The sequence below is a fragment of the Rattus norvegicus genome, chromosome 1 (assembly GCF_021556685.1).
Source record: "Rattus norvegicus strain SHRSP/BbbUtx chromosome 1, alternate assembly SHRSP_T2T, whole genome shotgun sequence".
Lineage (NCBI taxonomy): Eukaryota > Metazoa > Chordata > Mammalia > Rodentia > Muridae > Rattus > Rattus norvegicus.
The window spans coordinates 64,952,486-64,969,845 of record NC_141534.1 but is presented as its reverse complement, the minus strand read 5'-3'; the positions used below and the strand labels follow the sequence as shown (position 1 = coordinate 64,969,845).

Below are 17,360 nucleotides of genomic sequence, written 5' to 3'. Positions count from 1 at the left end.
ATCTATTGAATTTTATAGGTAATAGGTCTAAATGGTTTCTTTCAAAGACCTCAACTGAGAAGTAGAAAAAGGATGTTATAATATAGTAAGGCAAATCAAAGCCCCAAATGGTAAGCTAAGAATTCTACCTCACTGTCTTTTTTGCTTGGAATAAATTGTCTTGTCTATTTCACAGTGTCATCTGGAAATTCTTTCATGTCCTCAGTATAAACAGTAGGTGATTTCAGACACATGGCAATGGAAAAGACACCAGCAGAAACTACAGCAGCAACAGGAGTAGCAACAATAGCAGAAGCAGCATTAGGCACAGCAGCAGCAGGAGGAGGAGAAGGAGGAGTGTAGGAGGAGGAGGAGGAGGAGGAGGAGGAAGATGAAGAGAGGAGAAAGAAGAGGAGGAGGAGGAAGAGAAGGAAGAGGAGGAGAAAGAGGAGGATGAAGAGCAGGGGGAAGATTTTGATTCCCTGTCCCCGTGAGAATTGCTGATGACTACTTCTGGGCACAGATATCATGCTGAGAACTGTTTATCAAAATGATTTAACAGAATATTAATTTTCATAGAAGACATGTCAATGTTCCTGATGGCATGCAGCCCTGGAAAAGAGAGCCAGATGGCAGAGGCAAGCAGTGTGGAATGTACTTACTGAGGAAGACCTTCTCAAAGCTGATGATGTAATAGGTATGAAGGAGCATTTCATGGGAGTCACGGTCCCATGCCCCTGTGTCAGGGCACACAGAGCTCCTAGCCTTGCATCCTGCGTGAGAGGGGACCTGGAATATTCCCTGATCCCAACAGGGTCCTGGATTGCATGGTTCCCTCTCAGTCATGGTCCTCCCTGTGCCTCATGGGGTACGCAGCTTCTACGGGCTGAATTTATATCAGTGATTAACTGGAGCTGGACCACAACCACACCACAGGCAAGCCCTGGGCACTGAGGACATTAAGAGCAGCAGACAACATCTCCTCCACTGCTTCTGACTCTGCTCCACAAGCCAAGGCAGCTCCCACACAGCAGGCATCCAACCTAACTCCCAGCAGGGAGAGTGTGAGATGTCTGTGGATGAGCCCACAGGGACTACAGGATTCTGTGGGAAGACATCTGGTAGCTTCTGGAGCAGCTGCAGCAGTCAGGACACATGAACTACAGTGGAGGTGAGCTATAGGACCAGGTAGCAAAGAGCCTGATCTGGCCAATGATGATCTGAATCCCTGAGGGAAGGCTGGAATGGTCACTCAGGGCTATTAGAGTGAAGGCCAGCCAAGGGCATACAATGTGTCACTAACATTCTCAAAGTCTTGTCCAGGAAATAAACCACTGGCCTTGACCAGTAAAGTTGAGTCCAGACTCATGGGCTACAGGATAGCAGATTGAACTGAGTCTGAATTCCCATGAGTATGACCTCTGGCTGCTCCCTAGGCTCAGTATAGATGAGCATGAGAAGGCACCATTGCTGTGTTTGCAGGAGTAGCAGAGAGCTCGGAATACATGACCCACTCCTAACCCAGACTGGAGCCACTCTGGGGAGGAGATGGCATCATTTGAGAGATGGGCTTATGCGGGACACTGTGCTCTGGTCTGTGGCACATACAGCTCCTGTCTTTCTTGCTGACAGTTCAGATCCTCAGCTGGCCTCATCACGGACAGTCCCATGAGGAGGGGGTGTTTGGTTCCTGCTTCCCAGTTAGGGCAGGAACAAGCCCAGACGCAGTGAGTAAGGACAGTGCTTCTGTCTTGACCCAGCTTCCTTGTCCTCCCCCTTCCCCCAACTCATATCAGGAGCCACCCAGAGACCTTCATAGGAGTGTGGGTCATGTTAATCGGAATGCACAGCTGGAGATTAAATTCTGGGTAAGGTCTCCATACAGCCCTGGTGGCTCCCACACCCTGCCTACCTAAGGTTTCCCAATTGGGTCCTCAGGGTCGTGGAGAATCTTCTACAGGCTGCCATGAAGATACAGCCAGTTTCTTGGTAACATTGTGTTTAGCAGAGGTTCTCTGCTTCAGGCACAGGGCCTTCCAGTGAGAGGGTTTGCTGAGTAGCACACCAGGACCAGAAAAGTGTAGAGCCCTCCAGTGGTAGACATGAAGTACTGCAGGAGTTTATTTCCTGATTTCTTCACATCTACCTTGTTCTAAAGGCTTTTTGTCAGACACATAGGGACCTAAGAAACTTGAGTTTGAACCCCCATAGGGAACCCAGGACACTAAACCAGCAGCCCTGTTAAACGTCGGCAGAGGACAGTCTGGGCTCTGTGTTTATAGAACGGCTCTAGACTGGTATGAAGACTGATTGACCAGCCAGTCAAGGAGAGTTAGGGACAGTTAGAGACTTGGAGGAGAGCATGAGCGGCAGACACAGCAGAGTCCAGGCCAACAGTGGAACCAGTTCATTTAATAGAGAAGCATATGCCCTCCCAAAAGGCTGTCAGCTTAAGGCACTGCACTGAAGACCTGACCCAATAACATCACACATTTTACACAATCACCCACCTGTGGCTTGTGGAGGGTCCTCAGGCTACCCTCCATCATGGCTGAAAGGCAGAAGTTTGCACATCATTGCAATGTGGAGGCTACTCTCTGCTGATGGGACCCACACACTCTGTGAAAAAGTTTGCTTAAGTGAAAGTTGGCCGTCCTTGAACTCTCTGGTCTTCCAGGGTAGTGTGTGTTGACCACATGCAGAGCCATTCCTGAAAAACGTAAGAGCCAAAATTCAACAATAGGGAGAGAATCCTGTGCCAGATGGAATCCCTCAGGCCAGTGCGGATTCAGAGACATCCTATGCCATGGCATGGAGGCTCCCAAGAACTTCTAGGATCAATGTGAGCCACACCGGAGGCCCCAGTCTATCCTGGGAGAACATTAAAGTATCTGGAATTATCAGGGACCCTAGGGTAGGTTCGTCAGGATATGGAGCTGATGCATGGTGGGATGCTTGGAGGATACAGCCTAAGGCAACGTAGAGGAAAGTGTGTTATGAGAGCTAAGACAGAGCAACCACACAGTCTGAGAACAAGTTTGCTTAAGTGAAATTTGGCCGTCCTTGAACTCTCTGTTCTTCCAGGGTAGGATGGCCTATCGGGCCCAGGACAGAGCGACTATGCCAGAATTACAATGGTCTGTAATAGAGATGGAGAAAGTGTCAGGATGGGACTTGGGCAGTGGATGGAGCTCTATGACTGCAAAGCCTGCCTAGGCTCCCAGGACCCAGAGCTGGCTGCTGCAGGAAGTCCTAGATCACAACTCTGCCGTTCCTCTTCCCAGGTCTTGCTTTTAACTACTGGACCCAACACAAAGCCTCCCTTGCAGGCTTACCAGAGCATGAAAACGAAATGGCCACCTCCTGTAACAAGAAACACTTCTAGAAGAGGAAGGAGACATCAATACATTCACAAAACCTTCAACTCGAAGTCTGTCTTGCCAATAAGTGTGCAGGGATAAAGGTAAAGCAGATATTGAGGGACCAACCAGTCAATGACTGACACAAAGTGAGATCTGTCTCATGTGACAGACACAACCTCTGACACTATTTATGATATTCTTTCTGATTTACTTGCAGACAGAAAAGTAGCACACATGTCTCCAGAGGCTTCACTCAGCAGCTGAAAGCCACAGCCAATCCTCAGATAGAGCTCGGGAAGTCTTGTGGAAGAGTGGGGGAGAGTGCCAAGCAAACTGGTTGGGTTAAAACACTACAAGAAGTCCCCGACAGTCAGATACCTTGGACCATGGAGTATGCTAGAGCCTGTGCAACCAACCCCAGAGCCGGGTTAGCTATCTGCAGTTGGTCTCCATGTGGGTCATCTGACAAGTAGATCCAGGGCTGTCTCAGTCTGTGTTGCCTGCCATTGGATCTGTTCCCCATACCCGGACTGCCTGATTGTAAATCTGTGGGGCAGAATGTGCTCGGGCCACCTGGGACTAGATGTCCCAGGGTGGTGTGGTACCCAGGGACTCTCCCCTTGTCCAAAGAGAAGGGAGAGCATTATGGTAGAAAGGATTTGTAAGGTGGGACTGGGAAGAGAAGAGGGAGAGTGACTGGGATCAGGATGTAACCTGAATAAAGAGGACATTATTGGAAGTAAAAATTTAGCCTGGAAAATGGAAAGATTGGTAAGTGACTAAGAGCAGTGAATGCTCTTCCAGAGGTCCTGAGTTCAAATCCCAGCAAACACATGGAGGCTCAGAAATGTCTCTAATGTCATCTGATGCCCTCTCTGGTCTTTCTAAATACAGCTACCCTGTACGTATGTTTAACAAATGAATGAATGAATGAATAAATAAATAAATTTTACCTAGTCTTAGTTATCAGGCAATGAATAAAATGTCGAGATTATGTTCAAACCCATGTCATGGATTGCCTATATCTTTTAGATCTGCAGGAAACATCTCAACGAAGAACAAGAGAGGCTGGAGAAGAATGGGGAAGGGTTTGATCCCTGAAGTTCCTCAGTGTCCACTAGCACAGCACTTGTCCTTGGGAGATGACATCTTTCACTCTTCCTGACTGTTGCACCAATCAGAATTACAAGCTCTGTGGATGAACCTGTAAAAGAGGACAGTTGCTCTTGGGCCAATATGGAGGTTCCTGACCTCTCAGCAAGCTCACTGCTGACTTTTGAGGTCTCTGGAGGGTGAGCAAAATGAAGACACACAGAGTAGCCTCAGGTTGAGTCAGCCAGGCCCAGGGGGCTCAGTGGTGTCTCTCAGATTCCCAGGCCCTCCCTGAGATTGAACACTCTACACAGTGTAAGTGGATTAGGGGATAACCAGGAAATGCAGTTGCTGAGGTGGCTGGCTCTGTAGGAGGGAAATAAATCACAGTGGGAAGCTTCAGGACAGTCAGGTGACCTGAGCCCTCCACAGAGTCTAAGTCCAGACTCACAGACATTCATCTGTCCACAAGTCTCCTAAACACAGGCCTTGACTGACCTGCAGTCCAGAGTATGTTATTATACAGTGTCGCTTAGAGAGAGGACATACTTTCCAATTAGGCCTTTTCTGTGTCACACTGAGACTGGGTTTATGGTACAGCTGATGCAGATGGGGACTGGCCACAAGTGGCAGTCTATCGCAGATCATGAAATAAATAAATAAATAAATAAATAAATAAATAAATAAATAAATAAATAAATAAATACATACATACCCACTTATCTCACTGCCTGCAATCCTCATTGTCACCACAAGGGAGCGCCGCTTTGACCTTCTCAGAAAGAAAAGCTGACTTCCCTCAGGGAAATGGATGGATGGATGGATGGATGGATGGATGGATGGATGGATGGATGGATGGATGGGTGGGTGGTTGGATGGATGGATGGATGGATGGATGGATGGATGGATAGACAGTGAAGTGATTTGACTTAATCAGTTTCTTCCAGTCCTACTTTTCTGGTCGAAAACACACTGAACATGTCTGCTGCAATTGCTTGTTCTTCATTTCTGCTTTCTTTGGCTGTTCATTCAAGGCAGCTCCCTTAGAATCTGCTCATCTCAATAAAGGTCCATCTGTGGAATGTATAGCTTCTCAGTTAGGAGCTAAGGGATTCTTGGAAGGAGTTCCCAAAATCCCCTCTGGGGCAGTTGCCAGTGTTCTCTACTTCAGACAGCAGCTGCATGAAGCAAACACACACCTGTCTGAACATTCCAGCTTGGGTGCACGTCACAGTGCACCTGCCCCAGGGTCCCTGCCAGTTGCACATGCCACAGGGCCACAACTACAAGATCCCTTCCCCAGGAATCATGCCCCCTTGCATCTCCCCCAGGATTCCTGCTCTGTTGTAACTGAACCAGGGTCCCTGCCCGGTTGTTCCTGGCTCACGTTTCCTACTCAGTTTTACCTGCCCCAACGACCCTGTCCCACTGCACCAGCCTCAGGGATCCTGTCCCATTGTGCCCACCATGCTGCACCTTCCTGAGAGTACCTACTAACTGTTCCTAGGTGGCATTTTTCAAAATCTAATTCAAAGATCTTGCCAGTCAGAACCCATTGTCTTTATTAACACCAAGTAGATATTTGCAGGGCTTCCTCACCTACACTTAATCAATCCCTTCTCTCAGTTGTCCATGTGGAAGCAAAGAAACTAGCAGCAGAACATGGATTATTCATCCAGGATATCAGCAGCCCTAGAATTCTCATGAGATGGGCTGCTGTGACTGTGATACAGGGGTGGCAGGGAGGCTTTGACACTGAACAAGCCCAAAGTGCTGCCTCTGCTCACATTGTGCCAGCACCTTAGCCTACCTCTAGATGTCCTAAACTCTGAGAGGAGGAAGGAGATCTTCCTACATAGAAGATGTTCTCTGAATCTGTGCTGGCCAAGGTCAAGCCAGAGTGTTTGCACATGCCAGTTCCAGCCCCTGAGGGTTCTCTGCCTGCCTGGTGTTTTGTTGTGCTTTATGTCTGGCAAGGTGAAGATGTGGCCCATACTAGGAATATCTTTGAAGACAACTGCCCTGGGTTCCCATGCTAAAATTCAATTAGGGACTGACAGGGACCTAAATAACAACAAGACAGTGCCAAGACCATGAGTTCCAAAATCAAGAGCAAATGGGGCCTTGATGGTATCCTGTGCTGATCTGACAGGAGTCAGCACACACAATTCTCCTGCACATCCAATGCCCCTTGGAAAAATCCTCTGTCAAGGGTAAGTGATGCCTCATGAGAATGAACTGTCAGCGTAGGACAAGACACTTCGGACTACTGTCCTGAACTCACCAGTCTCAGATGAATGGGCTTTGAAAAGTTTTCAGGACACAGAATAGGGGTGTGTAAGCAAGTGCAGGTAATCCTTGGGTAACACATAGTTCCTGAGGAGGTTCTGAGAGCTGTTGGATCCACTCCTGGAAAAGGCAGCATTGTGTTCAGGGGGGTAAGAAAGCATGAGCCTGCTGATGTTTTCACAGTATTGCATGGGAACAGTAACAATGCCCTTAGGAGCAGGATGTCCTAACACTCTCAGATCAAGCAGACAGCCTAGAGCCTATTAAGCCCATATCCCAAGAGAATGCCGCTCATGTGTGAAGCTTCTATAGCCAGGAAGCTGGAGCAGGGAACATTGACATTGTCTCAGTTAGGGGTTTACTGCTGAGAACAGACACACCATGACCAATGCAGCTCTTATGAGGACAACATTAATGGACACAGGATTGCAGGTTCAGAGACTCAGTCCAGTATCATCAAGCTGGGAGCATGGCAGCATCCAGGCAGTCATGGTGCCAGAGTAAGTGAGAGGTCTACATATTCATCTGAAGGCTTCTTGGGGAAGATTGGCTTGCATGTGGATAGGAAAAGGGTTTTAAAGCCCATGCCCACAGTGACACACCTACTTTAACAAGACCACGCCTCCTAATATTGCCACTCCCTGAGCTAAGCATATACAAACCATCATAGACATCTTGCAGGAGGGTGGTACTGTTCTATCAGAGAGAAGCCTCTGCTTCCGTTAATATACTGAGGTCAACCCTGGGTAGGGCACAGAGCCCTCCACACATCCTGGGACTCAGGGAGGCATCCTATGAAAGAGCTTTTTCCTAGAAGGAAACATGGGTGTAGGCCTCCCTTCCAGCCAGGCTGTAGGGAGTCTCCAATGCTAAACTCTGTCTTTTTGCAGAAGTGAAACAATGAAAATCCACCCTTAACAGTACAGTGAATAGCAAAAATGGTGAAAGGTATAAAAAGAACCAATTAGTACCAGAGCATGAGGATTGGTTTTATATGAAATGTGGGTGGGTGCAGTGCAGTATCCTCCTCCATGTACCCACATGTTCAGTAACTACCCTGTTCGATGCAGCTTTACACAGAACCATCTGGAATCCATTCACTGAGGGACTCCATCCCTGGACTGGAAGCCACAGGTGGGACTTTTGTATCCAGGTCTCCCAGCCCTGGGACAGGGATGCATGGATAAAGTGGAGAGAAGCAGACTGGAATGGTGCAGAGGTTATCCTGCCAACAACCCCAAGCCCCCAGCTGCATGACAATGTAGAACAGCGAGCAGTTTCCCAGCCAGCCTCACTCCCCATAGACAGACTTCTTCCAGTCCCTCCTTATGCCAAGGAAAGAAAAGCAAAAAAAGTAGGGGCAGGGAAAGAAAAATTGCTCTACTCCCAGGAGCCAAGGACAAGCCCCCTCCAATCCTCTGATCTGACCCCATAACCAGCCACAGCCAAGTCCTGGGCTCATCTCTAGAGGCACATGGACCCAGGCAGATGAGCCCTTGAATCACAATCGGCTCCTCAAAAGCATCCTATGGGTGTCAGTCCTAAGTCCATGAATCGGAGGTGCTCTGCACAGCTATTCAGAGAAGCCTTCTCTTGATCTCTGTGAAGATCTCTCTGTTGGATGTCAGAGGAGGGTGTCCATCCAGCATCAATCCAGGGACTGTGGCCCTCTAATGTGTTAGCCCATGTGAACCTCCCCACAGAGCCCCACCTGTCCTTGTGCAACTCCTCCTTGATCGCCTTTTATAGGAAGATATTTAGGGTCCCTTGCAGGAGGCAGGGAAAATGGCACACAGCTGAGGGTGGTAGACAAAACTGGGAACACATCAAATATTGAGTTGGTGTGAGGCTCCCTAAGCCATGCTTGGGCAGGTCTGTGCCAGCGATCCCATAAGACCCTTTGATTCTCCCCATGTACACAGCAGGAACCAATTGCCAGGCCTACCCTCTGCCCAGAGCAAAGGGAGATTGGAACTTGGATTCCAACCCTGGCCATTCCTATAATACCTGACCTTGTAACCCTTGCTCCCTTTGGGGCTCAACAGTCCCCCTCAAATGTAGACAACAATGTCTAGATGGTGTTCACAGCTTTTCTTGCCTGAAACTGTGCTTTGTTTGATACTACAAACCAGGGTGTAGGGACTTAAACTTGAGATCACTGACTCAGGCTAGGGAGGACTCCAGGGCACCTGAGCTCAGCTGCAAAGGCAGAAGCTGAACCACAGTGAGCAGAGGTGGCACATTTTGCTGTTTCTTTCCTTTTCTGCTCTCAGGCCTTTCAGTGAACTCTACAGATGAGGATCTTTCCTCCCAGGCTTAGTGTCTGCAGCCATGAGAGTCCTCTACAGGGGATTCCAAACCCCAGAAGAGTCTTCAGAAGGAAAGCGCTACACACTGCACTGCCCCCAGCAATCTGAGAAACAGAGACCCTTTCTGGGCTTGGGCCAGTCAGTGCTCAATAGTTAGCTTCTGGCTGCACTGGCTGCTCACAAATAACACAGCAGACTGGGTCCTGTGACCTGGCTGTCACAGACTGTGATTGAGAATTCATTTCAACTGTGTCAGCATAGCCACTCTGTTCCTTCTGGCCCCAGGTTGCACAGGGCTCCTTGTCCTCATACATGCCTCTTCCATCACTGGACCTTAATATTTAAAGTGAGCCCTACACTCAGGATGGACTTGGTTTTCTATACATCATGCCAACCTCTGTGTGATAGGAAGTGTCTGCCTGTGTATGCATACCCCCTTATGTGCCTAGGTGTCCATGCATACCACTACCCCATGTCCTGTCAGAGGCCATCCTCTGACAGGTCCTCACGCCTGCATGTCAGACCACCTGTCTTCAAGCCCCAACCCCTCCCCACTCCACAGATGCTGAGCTTGTGGGCTTTGCTGATGCATCCAACATTGATGGGGGTTTTGGGGATTGAAACTCAATTCCTTACCCTTGGGAGGCAAGTGCTCTGCCTATCCCTGCAGCTTTGTCTCAGGTGTTTGATGATAACCTAGAGCCTTTCTGAGGATTTATGAAATCAGTGTCATCTTGATGGGTCAGTTTAGAAACACAGCTTTGTTTTTTTTAATTTTTTTTAACAGTGTACCATCATTTTGAGGCTAATCATTCAGAATTCAATGAAAAAGTGACACCCTGAGTGTAGACATGATGACTTTGAAGCAGGAGGCATAGAAAACATTCAAAACAGAGAACCGAGGAGAGGTAAACATCTTACAGGCTTTGATTTCTAAAAGCCTTAAATCTCTCCATAGCCCACAGAAGCCAGAGCCTTGAAGCCCTTCCCAACCATGTCATGACAGGTCCTATTGTGACCTCATGAGGAGCGACTGTGAGGCGTCCCAGCCAACAGATGTTAAGCTGTTGCCAGGCCTGGATTTCTTTGAGTGCTTTGAGAGGAGGTGTGGAGTGGAGCCCTCTGCGACTTGGTTGTATCTTGTGAGCTGTGTGTGGTTGTATTGGATTTTACTGTACTGTGTATATGTGTATGTATCAGTGTGTGTAAGAGAGTGTGTGCTGACAGATTTGCCTGTGTGTGAGTGTGTGTACACTTTCGCTTGTGTGTTTGTCAGTATATGTAGGAGTGTGTGAGTTTACAGGTTTGTTTGTGTGTATGTTTGTATGTGTGTACCACTTCTTTTGTGTGTGTGTGTGTCCCTGTGTGTGTGTGTGTGTGTGTCTGTGATGTGCATTTTTCCAGGTTTACTTGTGTGTAAGTATGTGTGTGCCTGTTCCTACGTGAGTGTGTTTTGTATGAATCTGGGTGTTTGTCTGTGTGTGTGCCTGTGTGTGTGTGTGTGTGTGTGTGTGTGTGTGTTTGTGTGTGCACGCACGTGCCCATCCCCTTTTGCCCCTTGTATCTATATTACCTGCACCTCAGTGCAAAAGAGTGTAGAGGCTAGAAGTCACCCTGGCTCCTGTTCCTGAGGCAGGTCCTCAACCTCATTTTCAAGACAGGCTCTCTCACTGGCCTGCAGCTGCCCAAGTACCTGTCTTGGCTCTCCAGTGGCTCCCAGGAATTTGATATGCCAACCCAATAATATCAGATTAAAGGCCTACGTAGACTGCTGGCTGCTTATTTATGGATTGATTTTTTTTTCTATGTGTTTAAGAGATAGAATTAGGCCATATATTCTCAAGACCACTGGCTACTTCCTTATTGTGGTTTTATTTTATTTATTTATTTATTTATTTATTTATTTATTTATTTATTTATTTATTTATTATGGATTGCTGGATTCATTTTGGTGGTGGTTTTTATGTTCTCACATGCTATATTACTGCTTTGATTATTTACGGTTCTGCAGTCGGATGATTAACTCTATCTCCATTTTCAATGCCCTGCGGTTTCATCCTTTTACATTATTCCTGTTTCTCCATTTATTGAGTACAAGCAATCATTGGCTTAGACTTGATACAAATTTGCCCTTTGTGACACTTTGACTCTTCGGCCTTTGTTTAAGGTTAACTATTCACTGATATTTAACTGCCTCATTCCTTGTGGTTGGTTAATTTTAATTTTCAGTATTTTGCTCTGGAGAGTTGTGGATTTTTGTGGATCACTAGGTCCTGAAATTCAATGGAGTTTTCCCTTAAGTGTTGGCTTTTTACATTTGTTTGTTTTGTCTTATACTAATTCTTTCTCCTCTCGTTTCTTTCATCTGACCTTTTTCTTCAAACTACATCCATTCACAGTATTGATCAGCTTTGGCCGCCCAATCCTATTGTAGTATAACGATTTTTATTTTCATCATTACATTTAGTATTTGTGTGCTCTTGGCTTTCTCTTTTGGGGATGGTTATTTGGGTGGCTTTTACTTATGATTCTTCATACTTCCCCCTGTTCATAATTTTACTCTATTTTTCTAGTCTAGTCTTTTCTTTGTTATTATTTTTTTCTTTTTGTTTCATTTGTTTCTTTTAGGTTCCACATGTGTAATTTTAGTTCCTGAATTGCTCCATCTTTTTCATTATTTGATTCCATTTGTTTGTTATTTTTAGGTAGCATTAGTACTGATAAAATGCCTACAGAGACTGAGGAAGAGTTACCACCTTCTAGTCCCGATCCCAGTATCTCTCAGGAGGGAACCTTTCATTCCCAATATAAAGTACTGAAGACTATTGGAAAAGGAAGCCATGCCAAGGTCCTCCTGGCCCACCGCCGGCTCACAGGAACCCCAGTGGCGGTCAAAGTTCTCCGAAAGAACAAGCAGTGGTTCCGGCCAGCCATGACAGAAGCAAACATAATGAGAAAGATCAACCACCCCAACATTGTTTCTCTCTTACAAGTCATTGAAAACAAAACTAGAATATACCTCATAATGGAGCTGGTGGAAGGCCAACAACTCTACCAGTACATCAGAGAGTCAGGGCACATAGAGGAGGATGAGGCCCGGCAAATATTTGAACAGATATTATCAGCAGTGAGCTACTGCCATGGAAAGGGGATTGTTCACCGAGACCTGAAAGTGGACAATATAATGATTGATAAAAACAAAAAGGTCAAAGTCATCGACTTTGGGCTTAGCACCGAAACACAACCTGGACAAATGCTAAACCAGCACTGCGGTGCGTATTCTTTTGGTTTCCCGGAACGCTTCCTTGGACTTCTGTATGACGGGATAAAGAATGATATGTGGACAATAGGAGTGGTCTTGTATTATATGGTAGTGGGAAAGCTCCCATTTGATTCTGTGATCATCCAAGAATTACAAAAACAAGTTGTTGCAGGGGGGTATCCTGCCCCCTGTGGGGTTTCAGAAGAACTGGAGAACCTCCTTAGTCAATTACTAACAGTAAATCCAATGTATAGACCAACAGCCAGCGAGGTGATGAAACACGCCTGGTTCAAAGAACACGGGAAGAGGTTCACAGTTCGCTGTGAAGAACTGCTTCCCCTCAGGCCAGACCCTGAAATTTTGGGTGCGATGAAATGCATGGGATTTCAAGCCTCTGTAATAAAATACTCCCTAATAAAAAGAAAATATAATGAGGAAATGGCAACTTATTGCTTCCTACAACAGCAGGCTCTCCCGGGGTATGGCTGCACAGCCCAGGCACAGCAAGTGAGTCCCATTGCAGCCCCATTTCCTAGCCTTGATCCTGCTGCTGCTTTTAGATTACAAAGAAAGAGGAGTGGAAGCCTGCCAGTCCTTGACACCTTGCAGGTGTCATTCTCCCAAGGTCACGTATCTCATTATGGCCAGAAGGTTCATACAAAAGGAGGAAGAAGGTCCACTGTGGCTGGTCGTCTCAGGCCACTACCGATGACACCTACACAGGACCACTATCACAAATGTGCCATGAGTGTCCCATACATTCAAACAACAAGCATCTTCAGTGAGAAGAGTAGCAACAAGGAAATAAAAGAAGATAATCTACTCTCCCACAGAGCCCCATTAGAGGATAAGCCCATCTCCAGCAGGGTCCGGCACAGAGGTTTTAAGGGGTGGACCAGGAATATAGCAAATGCCCTGATAAAGCTTTGTTGCTGCTTGCCAAGGAGAAAGAAACCTCGCCTGGGGCAGAACAGAATCTCACCCCAGAAATGAGCCACAGGGAGAGTCCAGATAACAAGCAGCAGGCACAGCCCAGGTACCTTCGTGCTTTGTCCTTTCTAGTTTGTTCTATGCTGGTCCTTCCTCTGTCTCTGGTTTCCATTTTCCCCACAATTCTTACCTTGTATCTTCTCTAAGTTCTTTTATGAGGTTTCCCCAACACCAAGCCTTCTCCCTCTTCTTGATTTCTCCTCTTCCCAGCAGGGACTCAATATGAATTCCCCACTCTACAGAGTTTTCTTGTTGACCCATCCCTTCAGATGGACTCCAGCTCCCCCTTAGGCCAATAGCTCCCACAGGGTGAGGACTAGAGATTCATGGGCTCATGGACTCATCCATGGGCTACTGGTTCTAGCACATGTGGTCATCAATCACAAGTGCTGCAGAACAGAGTCTTATGTTTTCAAATGTAACATCCCACTCCTTTAAGCCTTAAAATTAATAACAAGGTTTGTCACTGAATAAGTATCAACAACCTAGTTTGTTGGTTATTGTTGATGCTCAGAATCCTGCATGCATGCATATTGTTTTGCATACTGATTTTTTCATTCCTAAGACCTAGCAATTGATATATATATATATATATATATATATATATATGTAACATTTCTAAATGATTTCTTTCAAAAATCTTAACTGAGAAGTAGAAGAGAAGATTTGATAAAATAATAAGGCAATCAAAGCTCCAAATGGTAATCTAAGTATTCTACCGCATAAGATTTTTGCTTAGAATAAATTGACTTTTTTTCTCTCACAGTGCCATCTTGAAATTCTGTCATGTCCTGAGTATAAACAGGAGGTGATTTCAGACACATGGCCAAGGAAAAGACACCAGCAGAAGCTACAGCACCAACAGGAGAAACAGCAATAGCACCAGCAGCATTAGCAGCAGAAGGAGGAGGAGGAGGAGAAAGATGAGGAAGAGGAGGATTCCCCAACACCAATCTCCTCCCTCCTCTTGATTTCTCCTCTTCCCAGCAGGGACCCAATATGAATGATGAGTTCCCCACTCTACAGAGTTGTCTTGTTGACCCATCCCTTCAGATGGACTCCATCTCCCCCTTAGGCCAATATCTCCACAGGGTGAGAACTAGAGGGTCATGGGATCATGGACTCTTCCATGGGCTACTAATCCATAGATAAACGGGCCTGTAATACCAGACACTCAAGACACACAGTAGGTAGGGGGATCAGAACTTCAAGGCTAGCCTGGTCCACATCATGAGTTTAAGATCAGCTTGGACAACTTAGTGACACCCTTTTTCTAGAGGTGAGGAGGGCTAAGGCTACTAACTCAGTGGTAGAGTACTCGTGGGGAAACAGACTGCTGTCCATTGATACCTCTCCTTCCTTGCTCGGAAATACACAATGGTATTAGAAGCATCATAGGTTCCTGGCCTAGCATCCACTATTCTATTTGCTACATCATTAAGGGTGCAGTTTTTGGTATTTTGGTCAGGGATCAAATCTATGAAATAAAACTTAAGCAATACTCTCATTGCTGTCATAGTGGGAGGTGGATGATAAATGCTTGCCCACCTGCATCAGTACAAAGCTGGTTCCTTGGACTCCCTGCAAACACATCACTGCTAACTGTGTGCCTTGTATAGGCTTTTCCAGCACTGTCATAGCTTGAAAACCTTCCCTGCTATGGACCCTTGAGTGGGCATCCTGCCTTTCTCAGTCTCAGAATGGAGCAAAGATCCCCTGCTCACCTCTAGGCTCACAGGTCAGGGACCTCTTCCATCCCATAGTGAACAAGACTGGCACAGCTGCACACACCTTGGAAAAAGAATGTATTGGCAACCCTTAACAAAAAAGATGGTTCTTACTTTCGATTATGGCATTCTATAAAATACGGGTATTTCCTGGTATAATTACACATGTCATTGATTGTGTGTGTGCGTATGTTTTTTGAGGTTGGAGGGGGATAATTCATTTCTCTAAGCCCCTTCCTCAATGCTGGGTGATAAACATTGACTCTCATATAGATTTTAATAATTATACATTTATTTATATATTTTTAAGATTCGTTTATTTTTCCAACTTTTGTAGCTCTTTCTGTGTGTGTGTGTGTGTGTGTATGTGTGTGTGTGTGTATGTGTGTGTGTGTGTTTAATGAGATATAATACTCAGGGTCAGTAATACTACCCTTGAGCTACCTTATAACTTTTTATGTTTTAAACAGCTTTATTATGATATCTTTGATATATAAAGCTGATATGTGCTAGAGGTGAGCATCTTGATGTTCTTAAAGACATGTTCTTCCTCAGATACAGAACGCGAGCTGGCTAAAATCCTTGCTACTCCTGCAGATTAACCTTGTCATGCACTGAAGCAATGGGACACATACTAAGCACACTCCCTGAGATGCCTCCTAAGTTGGTAGCACTGGCTCCATCCCAGGCACAGCTGGAGTGGGCAGCTGTAAGGTTGAGGACCTGCACTCAGGACACTGGGCTCCAGGAGCACCTCACCTGCTGGTCATCCTGTGTACCTCTGAATGTCACTCCTGGGTTCTCACTGCCTGGCACTTAACCATAGACACCACTGTAGAACTGTCTAAGGCCAGAAGGGCAAAAACATTGTTGTTATAAATTTCTACTATGGAAACATCAAATGTTGTGCTTCTTGAACAGTTTTATGAAATGAACCTGGGAGAAACGCAAGAAATATGGCCTGAAGTCTCTTCTGGAACTGCCACTCCAGCATATTCTTCCACAGGCAGTCAGTCTCCTCTGCACTACCGTCCCCCTTGTTTTGCAACTCATGGATCTCCTTGCTTAGCATATCCACAAGGTGCATTTGCTGTTGCTTCTCCAGCTTCTTCCTGACATCTTATTTTTATGGGTCTGGAGACAGACTCCCCAGAGGACAGCACCTCTTTTCTGATAGTTATGAACTGCAGATCCCTGTGCTCAATAGTGGGGGGCTGCTGCAGGGACTACAACACCAGAATGACTGTTTCTTGGGGCCTCTGCAGTGTGGAAGGTTTTCCTGGTTTGGTCGGTGTGGTCAAAGATGAGAAGGAAGCAAGTTCAGGGAATGAGAGTGCATCTGTCGCCCTTTCCTCTCCTGCTCCCTGTGCTTCCTCTCTGCTTCCCTGTCCAGACAGGCCTTCTATATCTCAGACCACCACTGCTGCTCCTCACTCTTTTTTCCCAGCCACCTGTGCAGACTGGGATGCTGCCTTGTTTGCAGAAGGAGGGGGGAGTGGCAAATCCACTGAAATGCCACTAATATCTGGTGTAGTGGACATGTGGTAGAGGAGGTGGTGGAGGGAGGTCTGTTCATATGGGCTGGGAGACAGTCACAGGGGTGGGCAGCACCTCTGCTGGGGTTTCCCAATGGCCAGGATCACTCTTGGTCAGAGTGGAAGCAGGGGCAACTGACTTGGAGGAAGGGTTCAGGTGCTCCTGGCTGCATGTGCTAGATTCCACTGAGGACCTATGGATCCACATATCACTGTCACATTAGAGACCCTTGCCAGCCTCTACTCAGTGGAGCTCAAGTAGGTAAAACTTCCTGAAGCTCTTCCTTGGAAGGGGTAAGAGGCTGAGCAAAGAAAAGAGGAAGCTATACTACTTCAGGGACTCACCAGAGATATTAGCAAAATTTCATGCATGTTTCTTCCTCACAGAGGAGGTAACAAAAACTGGGGAATGGTTATATAACCAGACCTGACACTGCTTTATGGCTCACTCGCCAAGTAGCCAGCTGTTCCTGTGTCTACAAAGGAATAAAAAGATTTTTCTATACACTGATGCATGCTGTTTGTGGCATTGTCACTCCTGAAATTTAGCTCCTAACTTCAGGTCTAGGTAGAGGGGTCTGTTCTTGTGAAATGTAAAGAAGTATACCATCAGATGCTTAAAACTGCACAAAAGTCGTACTTTTTCCTCAGGTATCTGTTTTACAATCTTTTAAAAAGCATTCATGGGCGTTGACACCCCGAAACAAGCTTTGCCATTTCAGGAAAAGTGTGATGGAGGGAAGATTTGTATGGTGGGTTACTGGGAAGACAGGATTGTAAAGGAAATAAATAAATGGTTTTCTAAAAAGCATGTA

The 17,360-nt window shown here is 46.3% G+C and overlaps 1 pseudogene across 1 annotated transcript; it reads left to right on the top strand.

Annotated features, from left to right (window-relative positions):
- Positions 1–11,657: 11,657 nt before the first annotated feature.
- Positions 11,658–15,169, top strand: LOC148007153 (sperm motility kinase Y pseudogene; annotated as a pseudogene). The gene is made up of 2 exons (XR_015646222.1): positions 11,658–13,329; positions 14,050–15,169. The product of XR_015646222.1 is annotated as a sperm motility kinase Y pseudogene (transcript).
- Positions 15,170–17,360: the final 2,191 nt, after the last annotated feature.